At 40.9% G+C, this 18,627-nt stretch overlaps 1 long non-coding RNA gene across 1 annotated transcript; it reads right to left on the bottom strand.

Annotated features, from left to right (window-relative positions):
• Nucleotides 1-11,500: 11,500 nt before the first annotated feature.
• On the bottom strand, nucleotides 11,501-18,276 carry LOC125360832. The gene is made up of 3 exons (XR_007212814.1): nucleotides 18,267-18,276; nucleotides 16,862-16,867; nucleotides 11,501-11,559 (listed from the first exon to the last, which is right to left on the bottom strand). It is a non-coding gene; the product is annotated as an uncharacterized LOC125360832 (long non-coding RNA).
• Between the last annotated feature and the right edge of the window lie 351 nt (nucleotides 18,277-18,627).

Below are 18,627 nucleotides of genomic sequence, written 5' to 3'. Positions count from 1 at the left end.
GTGATCCTCCAGGTGTTAGCCTTCTGAGTAGTCACCAGTACTGGGAAGCAGGCCTGGTTTTGATACTGAATATGTGTTATCAAATAGATTTTTGAAGTGCAGTTCTGAGGATGTGATGGTTGTTCACACTGATCCATGACACTTTGTAGTTTCATTTGATCTTTTTCCTAGTAGTCATATAGCACACAGACAGACTGATTATATCCACTTTGGTAGACAGGGAGATAGAGTCAGGAAAGTTTAAGCACTTTGTAACTTTGTATAACACACACACACCAACACACACACCAACACACACACCAACACACACACACACCTTTTTTTTTTGCCAGTCCTGGAGCTTGAACTCAGGGCCTGAGCACTGTCCTTGGCTTGGTTTTGCTCAAGGCTAGCACTCTACCACTTGAGCACCACTTCTGACTTTTGCTGTTTATGTGGTGCTGAGGAATCGAACCCAGGGCTTCATATATGCTAGGCAAGCACTCTACCACTCAGCCACATTCCCAGCCCTGTTCTACAGATATTGAACTTTAGACACTAAAGTTATGCCTCACTCACACATGTTACACAGGAATTTTTCAAGGGAGCTTATCTATGAAGGGAGTGCTGGTTGATTTTGACCTGTAAACTGTAGGGAAAGCTGGAGATTTCTTGGTATGGCTATAAACTTGGATTTAAAATGAATTTTTCATATCATACTTTAGAAGTTATTTTTTGCCCCCTCTGTCACTACTCTCATTAGTCTTACCCCTAAATTTCCCAGGTTTGCAATGTTTAAGGGTCACACTTCTATGTCAACTACGAATCTGAAGCACACAGGCTGTAACCTCAGAGTAAGCAGCAGAGCCAAGGCCGGTCACCAGAAATGACTCTGAAGTTCACCTGCTTGCTGTGGAAGACAGATAAAGCAACACGATGACCCCTACAATACTAGCTCTGTTACTCCTACTGACCATATTTTGCTTCATAAATTGGAGGAAAGTGGCAAAATAAATAATTCTTTCAAAGAAGTTTATGAATATACTATATCTTGATCAATGGCACCCCTTCCAACATTCTTACCCATTCCTTTCTCCCCTACCCACACCTTTCCTAAGTCTTCTTAATTTTGTAGGATATACATTGGATTTTTGACTGTATTTCCCCCTCTTCTCCTTGAGTCTTACAGACTTTTCTGGCTTTGAACTTTGATCCTCAGATCTCAACCTTCTGAGAAGCTAGGATTACAGGTGTGAGCTATTGGCACCTGGATTAGGTGACTATTCTTTATAACACCATAGTTTTACTCAGTGTATTAATAAGAGGTAGGTTGATTAAGGGAAAGTGTTCAGAAATCAGGAGTTGTAAAATTTCCTGGGTAACTCCAATGGATTTCCTGGGTGAGAACTGAGTTAAAATGCTTCTAATTCAGAAGCCATTGGATTTCATTCCAAATAATGAAAGGTATTACATTTAAATATTCTCCTACATGAAAAATCTTGTTTTGGCTTTTTAATCAAGATGTAATAGAATACTCTGATGGTAAAACAATTAGAAACAATTAGACATTCAAATAGGTGAAATTTGTTTTGCTAGAATCACGGAAGTTTAATGGAAAAAAGAATCCTCATTGATGTAAATTGATTATGTTGGTTATCTGCTTAATTCCCATCATGATGAGTGGGGAGTGAAATAGATGACTGCAGAGGCGATACTAATTGCTTTAATTAGCCACCAAGGACTAACTGTGAAGAGAACAATGTGAGATGGGAGAATCAGCCTGTCAGTTTGGGGCTTGAAAGCGAAGCCTTGGAATTTCAAACTCATTTTCCTCTAAATGAAGGGGAAAAATGGGTAACAGTTGAACAATGCATTAAATGTGTTCTGGAATAATAGTTTCCACAGTTTATTCAAAGCACTATCTAAAGACCTGCTAAATATGGAAGAGAAGTTTATAATGAAGACTGGCTACAAGTCACTGGGTGACTTATTGCATAGATTTCACCTGAATCCTTGCACTCTTTTTATTTCTATCTACAATTACAGAATTATGTAAACACAATGAAGATTAAAATATTCTAAACATATGTGTACTACTTGTAGTCATATTGCCAATGACCATGAATATAATAAGTCATTTTATGCACAGAACATGTTTTCCTAAATGTAACTGTAATCATATAATTATGTAAAAGGTTAAGAAACTTGTGCTAGTAGTGGTGTTTCTACTGTGGGCCTCGTGCTCTTCCTTAACTTTTGTCCTCAAGGCTGGAACTTGACCACTTGAATCCCTCTTCTGCTTCTGGCTTTTCTTCTGGTTACTTGGAGATCTCTCAGATTTGTCAGCCCAGACTAGCTTCAAACCATGGTCCTCACTTTTCAGCTTCTTGAGTGGCTAGGATTGTAGATGTGAGCCACTGGTGCCAAGTTTGACAGTAGTCATTTGTATAACATACATTACAATTTCTCTATCTCCATCTATCTGTCTGTCTCTTTATCCTAACACACAAACCACCCCCAACATACATACACACACAGACACACAGACACACACACACACACACACACACACACACACACACACACACGCTCACTATCCTTAAATATCTTTTTTTTTTTTTTTTTTTTGGCCAGTCCTGGGCCTTGGACTCAGGGCCTGAGCACTGTCCCTGGCTTCTTCCCGCTCAAGGCTAGCACTCTGCCACTTGAGCCACAGCGCCGCTTCTGGCCGTTTTCTGCATATGTGGTGCTGGGGAATCGAACCTAGGGCCTCGTGTATCCGAGGCAGGCACTCTTGCCACTAGGCTATATCCCCAGCCCCTCCTTAAATATCTTTAGGGCAATAAATCCTTCAATGAATCTTTTAGAACAAGAATAAAACATCTATGCTCTTTCTTCATTTACTTCTCTGTATACTCCTCCATTTTGAAGTGAAAATCTAAATAAACTCATTGGTTCATAACTTTCCTTATACATGCTTAATTTGCCTTAGTTTGCTTTTGCTTTGAACAGCAACAACACAATCATCCAAGTTGCATTCCAAAGTAGAATGCACAGGCATGTGCATTTGTATGGTATGTGGATGTGGGTGGGTATGCACAGGTGTGTTTGTGAATGTGTTTTATGTCAGTACAGAGAAGGTTCTGAGTTGTGAATAACATTCAGTGAGGACCAGGAACCTAGAAAGTCTTTGTAGTCTTAGCTACTGAAAACTACCATAACTAAGGAAGCAATGACTCAAGGGCAAGGCTGCCCTTTGCCTACAAGTCACTGTTATTGCAGTCATTCATCATGTTCACTGGTTAACGCTGTGAAGCCCAATATACATCCCACATAGGCACAATGACATCAAACATGGAACATGCTGTGTGTGTGTGTGCGCGTGCATGTGCATGTGCACACATGTGCACGTGTGCTCTACCTCTAGGTTTAACTACTTTTGAATATAATTGGTAATAATAAAGATAAAAGGAGATCCTGGTATATTCCAAGTAATGTGCTAAGGCCTTTGCTGGGTGACCTTGCTTCTTTTATTTATTTATTTATTTATTCATTAATTTAGGTGGTACTAGGGCCTCACACTTGCAAGGAATGAACTATACCTCCAGCCCTTTGGTTTATGTTTTGTTTGTAAGACAGTCTCACTAATTTTCTACAGGCTTGTCTCAAACTCTCCATCTTCTCGCTTTCACTTCCAGAATCACTGGCATTACTGCCCAACTCAATTTATTCTTACCAAACTCCTATCATGGAGGTCTAAGGAACCTCTATCAAATGAGAAACTAATCAAGAACTGACAGAAAAAAAATGATAATACATTTATTTCCTTTATCGTTCTATTTTTAAGAAAAAAAGATTAACTAGATGGTTTCACATAAAGGAAATGGCATGAGTAACTGCAGTGATGTTTACAACTAGGATTAACTGTGGAATCACACCACTTCCAGAGCAGCCTGCTTCTGCTCAGCTTGCCTCTGATGTTACCAGCCCTGAGCATCCATTTTATTATTTGTATAAGTACCGCACGCTAACCGATTGTGCCACTGGAGCGCCCCATTTTATTATTTGTAATAAAATGGTAGCCAGGTGCCAATGGCTCATGCCTTTAATCCTAGCTATTCAGGAGGCTGAGATCTGAGGATTCCATGAAACTCTTGCTTGTTCGTTTTTGTTTTTTGTTTTTTGTTTTCCAGTCCTGGGGCTTGAACTCAGGGCCTGAGCACTGTCCCTGGCTTCTTTTTGCTCAAGGCTAGCATTCTATCACTAGAGCCACAGCGCCACTTCCGGTTTTTCAATACATGTGGTGCTGAGGAATTGAACCCAGGGCTTCATGTGTACGAGGCAAGCACTTTACCACTAGGCCATATTCCCAGTCCCTCCATGAAACTCTTATATCCAAAAATCCAGAAGTGGAGCTGTAGTTGAAGTGGTATAATACCAGTATGTAGTGAAAAAATTAAGGGACTGTGTCCAGGACAGGACCTGAGTTAATCTCTGGCACTGGCACACACCACGAAAACAAAACAAAACAAAAAACACAAAGCCATGGTTATACACACAACCTCAACTTCTTTGCTGGATCTTCTGCAGAAGCTCTGAAACCTCATGGGTAGAATCATCATAATGTATGATTTCTTGGCTTCAACATCCATATTGTACAGAGAAGTAGAATAGGAGACATTTTCAAAAAGGTTACACAGTAAAGATATACTTTAAGCAATGTACCATAGAAGATTGTAAGATTTGGAAACATGTAGATTATACAAACTTTGGGGCCAGAAAGTACACACAGACAGCTCTAACGTCTACCCACCTGCCAATGCCTGTTGGTTGAATTTAGGTGAAATTTAAGCCACTTTGAAAATGGACAGCTGAGAGAAGCTTATTTAAGGCCATATGCATCTTTAGTAATAAAGTCAGGGCAAACCATAGATGCCTTTACTCCAAATTCTGCGCCCTACTTAAATGACAAGACCTGGTGACTGGTGATTAGTTTGGGATGGCACGGTTCTCTTCTGTGCCACATAATAGACTAATCAAGTATTGGCAGCTCTCCTTGACAAAGGGTTAGTGTAAATGAGAGAACTTGGACATTAAGTGCATCTAATCAACTGTGCGCCTTGAGTGTAAATTCCTGTCAATCCTATCACAGGATAGTGGTTGGTGAAATTCTCAGTTCTCTACAGACTAACAGGTTGCTTTATGTTGGCAATGTGAAGGGTGATGAGGAGAAAGTGTCTGTATTTCTCAGAAGGACAATGATGTTTGGCGAGTTTGTCAGTAATTTGGTGACTGAATACATGATCATATGTAATGAATTCTTAGTTTTTCAGAGTATTCTTCAAAACCATGTTTAGTTAGCTTTCTATTACTGTAACAAATTGCCAAGACAATTGCTTTATAGAGAGGGTTCATTTTGTCACCAGATTTAGAGGTTTCAGTCCATGATTGATTTGTTCTCTTCTCTCGTGCCTGGTAGCACATCATAGATGGAGTGTGTGTTGGACCAAATAGATGACCTGATGGTGGGGAATGAAAGAGAAAGAGGCAAGGGTCCTTTCCAGGCTTTACCCTCAACAACTGGGAGACCTCCTACTGGGGCTTCCTCTCAAACATTTCGCCATCACCCAGTAGTTCCAAGCTGTAGACCAAGCATTTAACACTTGCACCTTTGGGGGTCCAGATCCAAACTACAGCACTACATATGCCATGTACACTGACGAGCCACAGGTTGCAAACAAAAGATATTCTCCTATGTCACTGATAACCTATGAAGTAAGAGACTAAATCATGTGGGACACGCCCGGAACTAGCTGCCCCCCGCCCCCCCCCCCCCCGTTTTCCAGCCCTGGGGCCACGTGTGGCTAGGATGGCCCCTGGCAGTGAACCCAGAGTTGGTTCTGTAGGCTGTGAAAAATCAGGCCTCCTCTAGGGTTGGTCCCCGGCCCTTCCTCCCCTTGAATGACAGCTCATGCCTCCCTTACAGTCCCTAGATAGGTGCACATCCCTCCCCTTCCTGCCGATCTTAGACCTGATTGGCTCCTGTGCCTTATATTAGTTGCATGTACTTCCTCAATTACGCGATCTTACACCGACTAGACTCCCAGATATGTCTGATTGTCCTCCGGTGAGGGAGGGCTGGGTGTGGTTGGTCTGCTGGCCCTTTCCTTTCTTGGCTCCTCGGGTTGGGGCGTGCCTTTCCCATCTCTCCCGCAGGTCGGGGGTGGGGGCGGTGGTAAAAACCCCGACAAAATCAGACAGTTTTCCTGCTTTCACCTGCTTTTGGGTGATCTATATTACCCAAATGTCTGGTAGCTTCTTTACCACATTGAGCTAGCCTTGTATCTTGATCTGATTGGACCATTTCTTCTTTCAGGCTAAAGTACGTGAAAGTGATTTTTCTCCTTGTTTTCAACTGCCTTAACATTTATCTTTATGCTAGATCTAACACAAGTAATTGCAGAGTTGTCACCTATTTACTTATTTATTTGTCATGTTGGGGAACTAATCCTCACAAATGCTAGGTAAGCACTCAGCTACAAAAGGACACCTAGTTCCATTTCAGTTATTCTAAGGATACTGGAATAGTTTCATAGTATTATTTAAATTGATAAAATCTCTAATGTCTTTGGAAGGCACATATGGTATCTTAGCCAGAAGAATCTGCCAAAAAGCAAATCATTACTTTTTTTTTTTTTTGGCCAGTCCTAGGGCTTGGACTCAGGGCCTGAGCACTGTCCCTGGCTTCATTTTTCCTAAGTCTAGCACTCTACCACTTGAACCACAGTGTCACTTCTGGCTTTTTCTGTTATGTGGTGCTGAGGAATCGAACAAAGGTTTCATGCATGCTAGCCAAGCACTCTACCTCTAAGCCACATTCCCAGCTCCAAACCATGACTTTTGATATGCATTTAAATATATATATATATATATATATTTAGTGAAATGTATTTACTTCTCATGTTTTTGAGTGGTTTAGTTTGGATGAATTGAGACAGAACTCACATATCTCTTCTAGAGTCTATTTTTTATAAGGAAGATGAGGACCTTTCAGTTCTTTGTTAAAGCAAAGGTTGACCACATTCATCGCTGTGCTATACCACACCAGTGATCTGTGCTTTAATCATAATTAAGAAACCATTCCATTGGATATGAAATCTTAGGCTCATTGTGTTGCAACAAGTCACTAAGATGTGTCTGTCTGGAGAACCTTTGTCTGTTCTTCCTTGGGTTTCTCTTGGCAGTATTCCAGCAAAATTTCCCTCCTCAGGCTCCTTGCCCTTCTTTCTTTAACTTTTTTATTTTTGCTAAATTATTCAAGTGGAGTCATTTTTATTTAATGATGAAGAACTGTATTGTTAGGCAATTTCATTACTGCGTGAACATTGTAGAATATACTTACACTGGCTTAGGTGGGATCACTTACAATTTACCTGAACTTGTGGTGTAGACCATTGCTCCTAGACTGCAAATGTGCATACATATTTCTGTCCTAAATACGGGTAAACAGCTATAACACAGTGGTAAGTATTTGTGTCTCTAAACTTGTCATAGAAAAGATACTATTATAATACCTAATCAGGGGCTAGGAATATGGCTAAGTGGTAAAGTGCTTGCTTAGCATGTATGAAGCCCTGGGTTCGATTCCTCAGTACCACAACACAGAAAAAGCTGGAAGTGGTGCGATGGCTCAAGTGGTAGAGTGCTAGCCTTGAGCAAAAAAAGCTCAGGGACAGTGTCCAAGCTCCAAGTTCAAGCTCCAGGACTAGCAAAGAAAAGTGGTATCTAATGACAGGAACTTTTTAGTTTCATTATAATATTCTGGTACCATTGGTTGCATAGATGGCCCAATGATGATCAAATTATTTTTATACAGTACATCACTGTTCTTGTTTAAGGGTGTTTGGTAGCCAAATATGTTAGTTTTTATTGTCCCTGTTACTGAATACCAGACAGAAACAAGGGAGGAAGGATTTATTTTAGCTCCTAATTTAGAGGTTTTGTTCATTATGGTGGCCGAAGGCATGATGGAACAGAGCTATTCAACTCATGTCAGCCAAGAAGAAGGCAGTGGCACACATCGGACTAGCAGAAAGCCGATAGAACAAATCACACTGTAGCAGCCAGAAAGCAGAAGGCAGTGGCACACATTTTGGCATCGGGAAGCAGATGGAGCAGTGAGGGAGTGGAAGGGATCGGCCCTAACCATTATATCCAGGAAGCAGAGGGGAACAGCTTATATCACAGAAGCAGGAAGCAGAGTGTAAGACAGAATCCAAGAATGATACATTTGCTATGGATCCACTGTAATAACCTACTTCCTCCAGCCAGGACCTTCCCTTCTAATGTTTCTAGAATATTCCAAAGTAATGCTGAAATCAAATGAATAAAACATGCACCTGTGGTGGACATTTCATATTTAAACTCTAACACTAAAGCCAAAAATGTTTTAGATTGACTTTGATTTTCCTAAGACTTACATCCTCTCTTTTACTTATTCTCTCATAAAGCTATTAATGTACCATTTCAAATTCCCCTATGAATCCTGAATGGAAGATACTGAGTTGACTCATAAATAGTTCAATATCTGCATTGTCCTCATTTTCTTTCTTGTGGTTTTTGGAAAAAGACCTTGGAGAACAATAACAACTGATACTGAGTTAAATCTCTACAGTTATGTAACATACCACATGTGTTAAGAGAATGAATTAAATCATAAAAATTCTTTGCACTGGTTTTTCCTCATTCTATGCAAGGTCATGGGGCTGGCTCTGGTTATATGGGCTGCAGAGGCAGGGACTATAGTTTGGATCTTCATTGTCCTCAGAAGTCTAGGTTCTGAAGTACTTTCAGCCTCTGGTACTGTTGGGAGGTGGTGGGGCTGAGTAGGAAATTTTAGAACTCTAGAATAGTGTCTTTGAAGGGGATTGTAAGATCCTGGTCTATTTCTTTTGTTCTTCTTTGGTTTCCTGAGCATGAGCTGAAGTCATGCCATGATGGAATACCTCAATAAAGGCCCAAGAACAATGGGATTCACCAACCTTAGGCTGATATTTCTAAAACTGTGATTCAAAACTTCACCTTTTGTTCTTTATAATTTGGTAATATCAAGTGTTGTTATATAGTAGAAGACATACACAGAGAGCTGAAGAACTTCTCAAGGGGACTTTTGCTTCCATTTGAAGTTAACTGAGTCTACTTTGGCCTGGTTTCCTTTGGCTATTTTTATTCTGTTTATCACCATGTTCACATTTAGGTTTCCATGCTATGGAGACTTCAGCACATAGAGGGGCTTGGGTGAGGTCATACTAGGGGAATTTGAAAAGCATCCTTTGAAACAATGCCTATGGAGTACAGAGGCATGCACTTGCCTTAATCCTGGCTTCATCTGAGCCAGAGCAGAGCATGGAGGGGAGAAGAGAGATACCAGTGACATTATTAGTGAATTATAATTTTGTCTTGATGGCATTTGATGACCTGTCTCAACTTTATGCTTAAAAGTGTTTTTCAGACTACTTTAAGTCAATCTAACTTTTAAATACTGAACTTCGATCAAATAGTAATTTCTTCAGAAGGGCTACACTTTTACCACACTTGTGATTACTCCATCAAGCTGTTAGTTACTCACATGTACTTATGCTAGTTTGGTTTTTGAGTATCAGTTAGAAGGACAGATTCTTCTGTTATATCTTGTTTACTCCACAGAGTCTGATATGATCTTTTATTAAACTTCTTCCACCAGCTATTTGAAAGGAAATAACATGCACAATCTATGAACTCCAAGGAAGTATTTTTGAAGTTAAGGTCCTGGCAGAAGCTGGAAGTTATTGGAGATTTTAAAACTAAACTTGTGCTAGTTTAGCATGGTGAATGGTGAACCTCAGGGGAGCATCAATTTTAAGAATGGGTAAATGTGTTTTCAGATAACTGGTCTCCTCTACATTTATTCCTTTTATAACAGAATGGACAGTGCTAGTTGATAACTTTGCAAACTGTTCACTGGTAACATTTTAGGTTTATTACAAATATATCGATGTTCTGTCTAGTTTGGTTAGCATAAGGGCTCACTGAGGTAGGAAGTTAAGAAAACAGTTTACCTCATTAGAAAAAGAATGCATTCAATAAGGACAGTTTGATATATCAGCCCTCTGGAAAATGCTCATCATAAAAAGTGGTTTGCATGATGACCAAAGGAGAAGGTGAGCTCATGATTCAAATGAGGAAAGACAGATGGTTCATGCATCATTTGATCAAAAGTAAGGGCATGGACAGTAGGCCACAAATATGTAAAGAAATTCTTCAGTTGAGTTGCATAATGATTCCTTCTGAAAAAGAAGCATGAAATCTAGATGTCTGAGATGGTTCGTAAATTGGAGCTGAGCATAGAGTTGAAAGAAATAATGAAGAACTGAAGAGTTGTAGAGTGTGGTCTCTGCATTTCATTATAGGCCAGTGAAGGTCAAGGATAATGGCAAATGCCTGTAATCTTAGCTGTTTAAGAGAAAATAGGGAGAAAGTAGTGTGGATCATGACTGAAGTCAGAAAGTTAGTGAGATGCTATCTCAGTCAGCTAGCTGTATGTGGAGGTTTGTACTTGTGGCCCCAGTTATTTGGAGTCATAGATAGGGCCTAGACTGCCCCTAGACAAATATGTATGATCCTATCTGAAAAAAATAACTAAAGCAAAAAATGGCTGGGGGAGTGGCTCAAGTGGTAGAGTAACTTTCCAGCAAGTGTGAGGTCCTGATTTCAAACTCTAGTATGGAAAGTAACAACGACCACCACAACAACGATAATGCCAAGGCAAGCTTGGGATGGTTTCCGTATGTGACTTGTGACTGAGCTTCAAGCAACTTTTGAGCAAATACAGAGTGTACTGAGTGTAACAGGACTGGGTGGCTCACATTCAAGCATATCTGAAAGCCACCTTCTCTAGCTGTGCAGGCCCTGAGACCTGCTGTGGCTGTTCTTTGAATCTCTTAATGAGCAAAAGTGGCTTATTTCGGGCATGTACCTGAGCCAAGGATAAAGATGATTCTCACCCCAGAGTCTAATCCTGCCTGGCTTTCTGCCAGTAAAAATAAAGTTTATTTTGGAAACATTTGTTTACCTTAGGCCAATTTCTAAGTCTTTAGTCTGGCTGTGCTTGATTTCATCTTGAAACATTATCCTCCCTTACAAACACATCTGTGGTTCCCTGGGGTCCACGAGTGCCCCAGAATATTATTAGCTATCGCTAATAAGATTGGGATAATAAATATAAGGAAATTAAGAATAAACATGTTGGCTGGGGATATGGCCTAGTGGCAAGAGTGCTTGTCTCCTATACATGAGGCCCTGGGTTCAATTCCCCAGCACCACGTATATAGAAAATGGCCAGAAGTGGTGCTGTGGCTCAAGTGGCAGAGTGCTAGCTTTGAGTGGGAAGAAGCCAGGGACAGTGCTCAGGCCCTGAGTCCAAGCCCCAGAACTGGCAAAAAAAAAAAAAAAAAGAAAAAAGAAAAGGAAAGAATAAACATGTTGTTAAGAAGAGGAGTTGAACCTCTGATAATAAAGTTTTAAGTCTTATGCAATTGCCTACTCATGTATTGACAGTCAATGAGACACTCAGTTAAAAAAAAAAAATTTAGAAAAGATTTTATTGAGTGAAAAAATACTGGCAGTGCACCAGGACTGCAATTTGGGATCTCAAGATGCAGTCCTGGGGCCATCTCAGAAGCCTGCTTCTATACCCCAGAACTACAGGAATTTTCCTTTTAGCTTAACTATAGGGGCTTGTTACTTCCAAGAGGTGTCACCTACAGGGGCCTTGTTACTTCCAAGAGGGGCTTGTTATTTCCAAGAGGTGTCAGTCACAACAGGTCATGGCATCTTGATCTTCACTGGAGACCATCTAACATCTAGGTGGCAAGACAGGATGAAACTCTCCAGGGAGGGGGAGGAGTGTTACAGGTGTGATCAATACAGAGCTCAACAAGTTCAAAGCAAGTTGGGTAAATACAACTACTTAACTTTAAGCAGGGGCCACATTCAGAAAAGATTTACATTTAACACTACAGAACAGTATTAGCAAAACTTTGTTGTTGAAAGCTAGCATAGCAACAGTTAATTATCTGCATCACTTTCATTTCCTTCTTTTTTGTTTTGTCAGGAGTCAAACCTTTACTCCTGAGGGTCCTCAGCCAGGGGCATGTATTGGGAGCACAAAGGCCCCACAGATGACAGCAGAAGGGCTATGGGCCCAATGGGGATGATATAAGTGTGGTGGCCCATGGTGACCAGGAAAGTAGGGAGGAGTACCAATTTTCCTTCTTTACTTCTGGCATACTTACTCTTTAGATTTTTTTTAATACCACCTGGTTACTCAAGGCTCCGAAGTCACTAGGGGCTGACACATCAACTGCAGCAGAACCAGCTACAGCAAGACCTACTACTAGCAGGGAGATTAGCTCCCAGCTTTTATGCCAAAGTGGAGTTGTAGATATAAACCCGGGAAGAATGTGAATCAAGTGCAAAAGAACGACACTGCCCCATTCATAAGGAAATGGAAGGACTTGGGAAAAAATCATACTAAGTGAAGTGAGCCAGACACAAAGAAACTTGGACACTATGGTTTCCCTCATAGGGAATAATTAGTACATGTTTAGGTCAAAGCAGAAGCAGAAGATCATAATAGCCTGATAGTTATACCTGTATGAACACATAAGATGATGCTAAGTAAAATGAACTCCACGTTATGGAAACAAGTGGTGTATCTGAGGGATTGACCCCCACTGTATTGCCTCAGGCCCATACAGACATAGGGAAGGAACCTCAATATAGGAGCCTGCTTTGATATGCCGGCAGGACATCTCACCTCGGCCCAGCTGTAAACAATTCTTTGTGGGCCCCAACTTTCTAGATGTAGTGGCCCTTTCAATAACCTGCCTCCTTGCTCAAACTCCCATATAAGCCTGGTCCCAAATTCACCCCCTCGCACAATCTCCAAACCCATGGGAAGGTTTGTGCCCCTCACTGTTCCTCAATAGTCTGTTCCATTTTCCCAACAATATCATTGTTGTAATTATTTTCAACATGCCATGAGAAATAGTACCTTCTTTTTTTCTCTTATATTCCCTTCCTGTGGTTTTACCCCTGCTATCACTGTACCTGATCTTAGTACCCTGGATACTGTTCATATGTATATTAGAACTAGGGAAGGGAAAGGGAGTACCAAAATTGAGAGACAAAGGATAAAAACACAAACTATTTCAAAAGCAATACTTATAAGACCATTTGGTGTAAACAGCTGTACAACTCATGGGGGAGGAGGGGGAGGGGAAAGGGGGGGAAGAGGGAAGAGGTAACAAGTTGGATAAGAAATGTACTCACTGCCTTACATATGAAACTGTAACCTCTCTTTACTTCACTTTGACAATAAAGGGAAAATGCAAAAGAAAAAAAAAAAAAGAATGAAAATCCTAATAGCACCAGAGCACTAGAAGGCACTCTCAGTTTAAATAAACTTGTTCTATAATGATAAAAAAAAAAAAAAAGCACAAGAGACCTGGCCACTTTTAAACTGGTCAGTTGTCAGGCCACAGGTTACTAAGGGGGTCTTTTTAATTTTATAGTTCGTCATAACAAAACAAGTTCCTCAGCCCCTCAGATACAGATAAACATAGAGAATAGTTTCACATTAATGCACAAATGTTGACCCTATTTATATTATAGCTAGCTTAATTACATATCAACATTACTCATAAGCTCCAATTTTTAAAACATACTCATACGATTTACTACATACACAAACTTTCTGGGGTTTGCCTTTGTCCCTTTTAATTGATGACAATCCTTACTTTTCAAATCCCCTTCCCCGCCCCCAGGAAACTATTTTCGTTTCCTCAATCCCTTTTTCAAGGCTTTCTTTACTAACTCCCTTCTTTATATTTTCTTGAGCTTCTGTAGGGCTTGTGTGGTAAAAAAAAAAATTACCTTGGGGCTGGGGATATGGCCTAGTGGCAAGAGTGCTTGCCTCATATACATGAGGCCCTGGGTTCAATTCCCTAGCACCACATATACAGAAAATGGCCAGAAGGGGTGCTGTGGCTCAAGTGGCAGAGTGCTAGCCTTGAGCAAGAAGAAGCCAGGGACAGTGCTCAGGCCCTGAGTCCAATCCCTAGGACTGGCAAAAAAAAAAAAAAAAATTACCTTAAATCAGATATAAAACTAGTCATGAGAAAATAGAGAAGCCACAGCTTGAACATCTGAATTTTGGAGTCTTTGGACACTAGGGGTCTACAGGCTGGCCAAGATTGCACCAAGCTTTTAAAGACAAAAGTCACATGGTGGGTAGAGGCCAAGGCTCGGCAAAGCATTATTACACTAAAACAGGAAGCAGGGCTCCCCTGGGGCTAAACAACACAAGGTATCTACAAAGGCTTCAAAGCAGAGTGCCCTCCTGGTTCTTCCCATTGAGCTAGGCATCTGCAATTCAAAGGATGGCTTGTCTCAACTCTAGGCCACGGAGCTGGGTGAACAGACCCAGACCGGCCCCCTCCATCTCCTGACAGGCTCCAGGATATCTGTGAAAGCAACAGCCCCAGCACCTAGCCAGGCAAGGGATGGCTGTGACTCAGTTTCCGGATTACATTCTCCACTGCTCTTACGTAAATGAAATCAAATAATTGATTTCCTCACTTTACCCCCCACTGTTCTTATGCACATGAAATCAAATTGATTTTTTTTTGTTTTTTTGCCAGTCCTGGGCCTTGGACTCAGGGCCTAAGCACTGTCCCTGGCTTCTTCCTGCTCAAGGCTAGCACTCTGCCACTTGAGCCACAGCGCCGCTTCTGGCCGTTTTCTTTATATGTGGTGCTGGGGAATCGAACCTAGGGCCTCGGGTATCCGAGGCAGGCACTCTTGCCACTAGGCTATATCCCCAGCCCTGATTTTTTTTTAAGTGAGAGAGCTGTATTGGGCCTGTTTAAGCAAGTTACTTTAACCAAAATTTACAAGGAAAAAAAAAAAAAGCACTTTTGGCCTACATCTGTCTTATTAGTATAAGAACAAAACCAGCCTTTTCCAGGTTCCAGTAGGGAAGATTTACAAATCTATGTCCCACAAAAGAATGTCCCACGATCAAAGTCTTAGTTCCAGTAGATCCAAAGCAGTCATCCATTGGGAAGCAATCTCAGTGATGGTATCAGGCTTCTGCTTTTACCATGGTGGAAATGGTCAGGATGAAGACATAGTCTCCTCTAGATGACTATCAGGAAGTCCTTGATCTTAACCCAAATGGAACCTCCAGGTTGGAAGGGATGGACAGGAGAAGCAGCAAGAAGTGTCTCCTGCCAGCTCCAATAGAATGTCACACCTCCTACTGGGTCACTTGTAACTTTCTGCACAGACTGGTTAAAGAAGCTTGATCCAAGGCCTGACTTTAGTGAGATCTCTGAATATTTTCTTGGTTGCCTTTTAAGTACACTGGTTCTGGTTCATGCAGCCTGGCACCCCACTGGTTTTTAAAGACAGCTTTAGGCAATGGCTCTTGGGTAATTTTGCCAGGGCAATAACTTGGTAACCAGATATTTTAAAATAAGTCTAGGATTTTCTAAGCAGACCTAGAAGGTTCAGGTCTATAGCCATCTCTTAGAAGTGCAGGCTCCACATTTGCACACTTGTTACCTTTAGTATTAGGTCCTCTCCCTGAGGGCTCCATGTAGCTGCCCCCACCTCATTAAATCTCCACCCAGTTACCTGGGTAACCTGCAGACCTGGAGGCAGTTACCTCCCCTTTCCCTGAGGTTACATCCTAATCCACCTGGCCACACCCCTTGCCCCTGCCCTAGATATAAGGCAGGGCTGGGTGGGGGTTGGGCTCTCTCTCTCTCTCTCTCCCTTCTCTTCAGCCATGGATCATCTTGGCCACAGGCCAGAAGTTCGGTAATAAACTTTCTTTCCTGCCTGAATACCGTGTGGCATTCTCCTTTACCAGCTACCTACTTTAAAAACCTAACATTTAGTTCCCATGCCTCTTCCCTAACTCTATTCTGCCTCATTTCTCAAAAAAATTATTCTGGACGCTTGATCTTAAAGGGGGACTTGATGGGCAAAGATCATCCATCTTCTGTAACTTCTTCAGGCTGACTCAAGGGTGCCTGACCTTACCTAGCCAGGAACCTAAATAACTTTAGCTTATTTTACCAAGGGGCTGCCAGGGTTAGATAATAGTTTTACTCCAAACTGGAAATCACAAACAACATTTAACAACTGCACAGATTTTTCTTGGGCTACAGCACTGTAGCCTTTTTAGCACTGTGGTCTATAAAAGCATTTCCTGAGTGCCTGGATCTCTTGTGACCATAAGTTACCTGTGTAAACCTTTAGACAAATCTCAACAGGGACATGATCTCAGGACCACAAACTTTCTTTCCTGAACAGATGTGCCAGCTCAAAATTTACTGCCAGTTGGGGCTTTGAGCATATGCAGGGGGTTGGGATTTTAAACTATCCATCCATTTTACAAACTTAGCTTTTGACAACCCACTATTACAGGTGACTATTAAGTTCCTACCCAGTAACTTAGTAGATAAGCTGCTTACAAACTATTCTCCTATTACCTCCTGGTTCTGATTAACTTTTGAAGGGCCAAACACAAGTGACTGTAGGATCTGACATCATCTCTGCCATCCAAGCAGTGGCTTGCAGCCTCTGGATGTTCCCATGGCTTTTGTCCCAGGAGTGACTTTTCCATGCTGGGGTAAATGCACCTTTTGCATTTCCCTTGGTTGGTCACTGGACTTGAACTCAAGGCCTGAGTGCTGTCTCTCAGCTCTCCAGCTCAAGGCTAGCACTCTGCTACTTTGAGCTCCAACACAACTTATAACTCTGTTCCCAGTACTCTCTGCTGGCCGATTAGATACTCTCACAGGGATCTTTCTCTGCCTGGGTTGACTTTGAACAGCAGATTTCAGATCAACAAGCCTTATAAAAGGCTACTTTACTCCAATTAAAAGCAACAAGATAGTCAAAACAGAAATAGTTTTTAAGCATGATCTTACCTGGAACTTATTAAGGGCCAGAGTTACATCTGATAAACTTGTAAGTATCATCTGTCCTTCTCTGTGGGCCTACCTGGAAGCTGTTACAAAACCTGCAGGGCAAACTGGAATAGCAATTAAACAATCATTTTTGCAGCCCTAATTTTTTCTCCTTCTTTTGAAACAAACATTTAGAATAACGTTTTTGTCTTTCTTTTTTCCCCCTTTATTTATTGTCAAAGTGATGTACACAGTGGTTACAGTTTCATACGTTAGGCATTGGATACATTTCTTGTACTGTTTGTTACCTCCTCCCTCATTCTAGAATAACTTTATTTCCAAACATTTAGAACAACTTTACTTTCAAATTTTATAACAACAAATATATTCCTGGTTTTTAGTCTTTTACTAACCTCCATTTTAACATTTAACAATTCAGCTTTTAATTGCATTTGAAGAACTCTGAAACCTAGAGGCACTAGGCACAGCCCATTGCCTAGGGGTGGCTCATTTTAAACAGGACATTTTTTTTTCTGCAGTCTGAGTTACAGCCTAGAAAATCTCTGAACAGTTCTTCCTTAATACAAGAATTACAAACACAAGAATCCAGACTTAGCATTTCTCTTTTTTTTTCTTTTTAAATACACCTGAATTGCAAAAATAGCATAGGAATCAAATTGCATATTAGAGATAAAAACTTTTCACTCTCTTTTAAAGACTTTTCCATTTTTAAAAAATACATCCCAAGGGGCAGTTTTAGAAATACCATCACATTGCCCATGTTACCATCAGGTTTCCAACGTCCATCTTCAAGGAAAGGATACAGGACAAAGAAAGGCCTGTCTTACAGAATGGGCATATACCCATCTGACTCCTTGGGCCTTGATAAATTGCCTTTGTGCCAGCTTACCCTCTTCCACCATGTCTGGACTTTCCCTAAGGGCTATTCCACCATGGTTGACTCCTCCCACGACCTGTCCTTTTCTACTATGTGTGGACTGGCTAAGCTGCACCTTTGCCAGTTTAATCCTCACTCCTAGTGATAGGCACACAAGGCTTGTCCTAAGTTTTTCCTGTCCTTTCCTATTGATCTCTGAAAAACCCAAGGCAGTTATTTAACAGTGGTAATCAAACCTTTATATCTAAAATTTTGACACTTAGTACCCGATTTTGACAGTGGAGGGAAATAACTTTGAAGTTACCAATGCCTTTTGCTAAACCAGATCACTTGATTACAGTGCAAAAAACTTAACTCATTAATATAACCCATTTTAACTGCAAATTGACCTTTTCTTCTAGAGTTCCTCTTTACTTTTTTATAATTTATTTATTAATTAAACAAAATTTTTTGACAAGGTGTGCAAAAGGGGTGCAGTTACATAGTAGGTCAGTGTGTATATTTCTTGTGATATTTTACACCCTGTTTTTCTTTCCCTTCCCTAGGTCAGGTAGACATATATACAATACACTGTGTACCAAAAACATATACAGTAGCCATGTGGCCTATACCAAAGGAAATTCGCCTAGGGCTTTAAATGTAATTTCGGCTTATCCTTGTCTTATATGAACGTACATACATAGCTTTTGAGATATTGTGATATAGTGAGAGGTCTATTTTTGACCTTTA

This window comes from Perognathus longimembris, chromosome 12 (genome assembly GCF_023159225.1).
Source record: "Perognathus longimembris pacificus isolate PPM17 chromosome 12, ASM2315922v1, whole genome shotgun sequence".
NCBI classification, from domain to species: Eukaryota; Metazoa; Chordata; class Mammalia; order Rodentia; family Heteromyidae; genus Perognathus; species Perognathus longimembris.
Note: the sequence above shows the minus strand (reverse complement) of the source record. Positions and strands in the feature narration are given on the sequence as shown.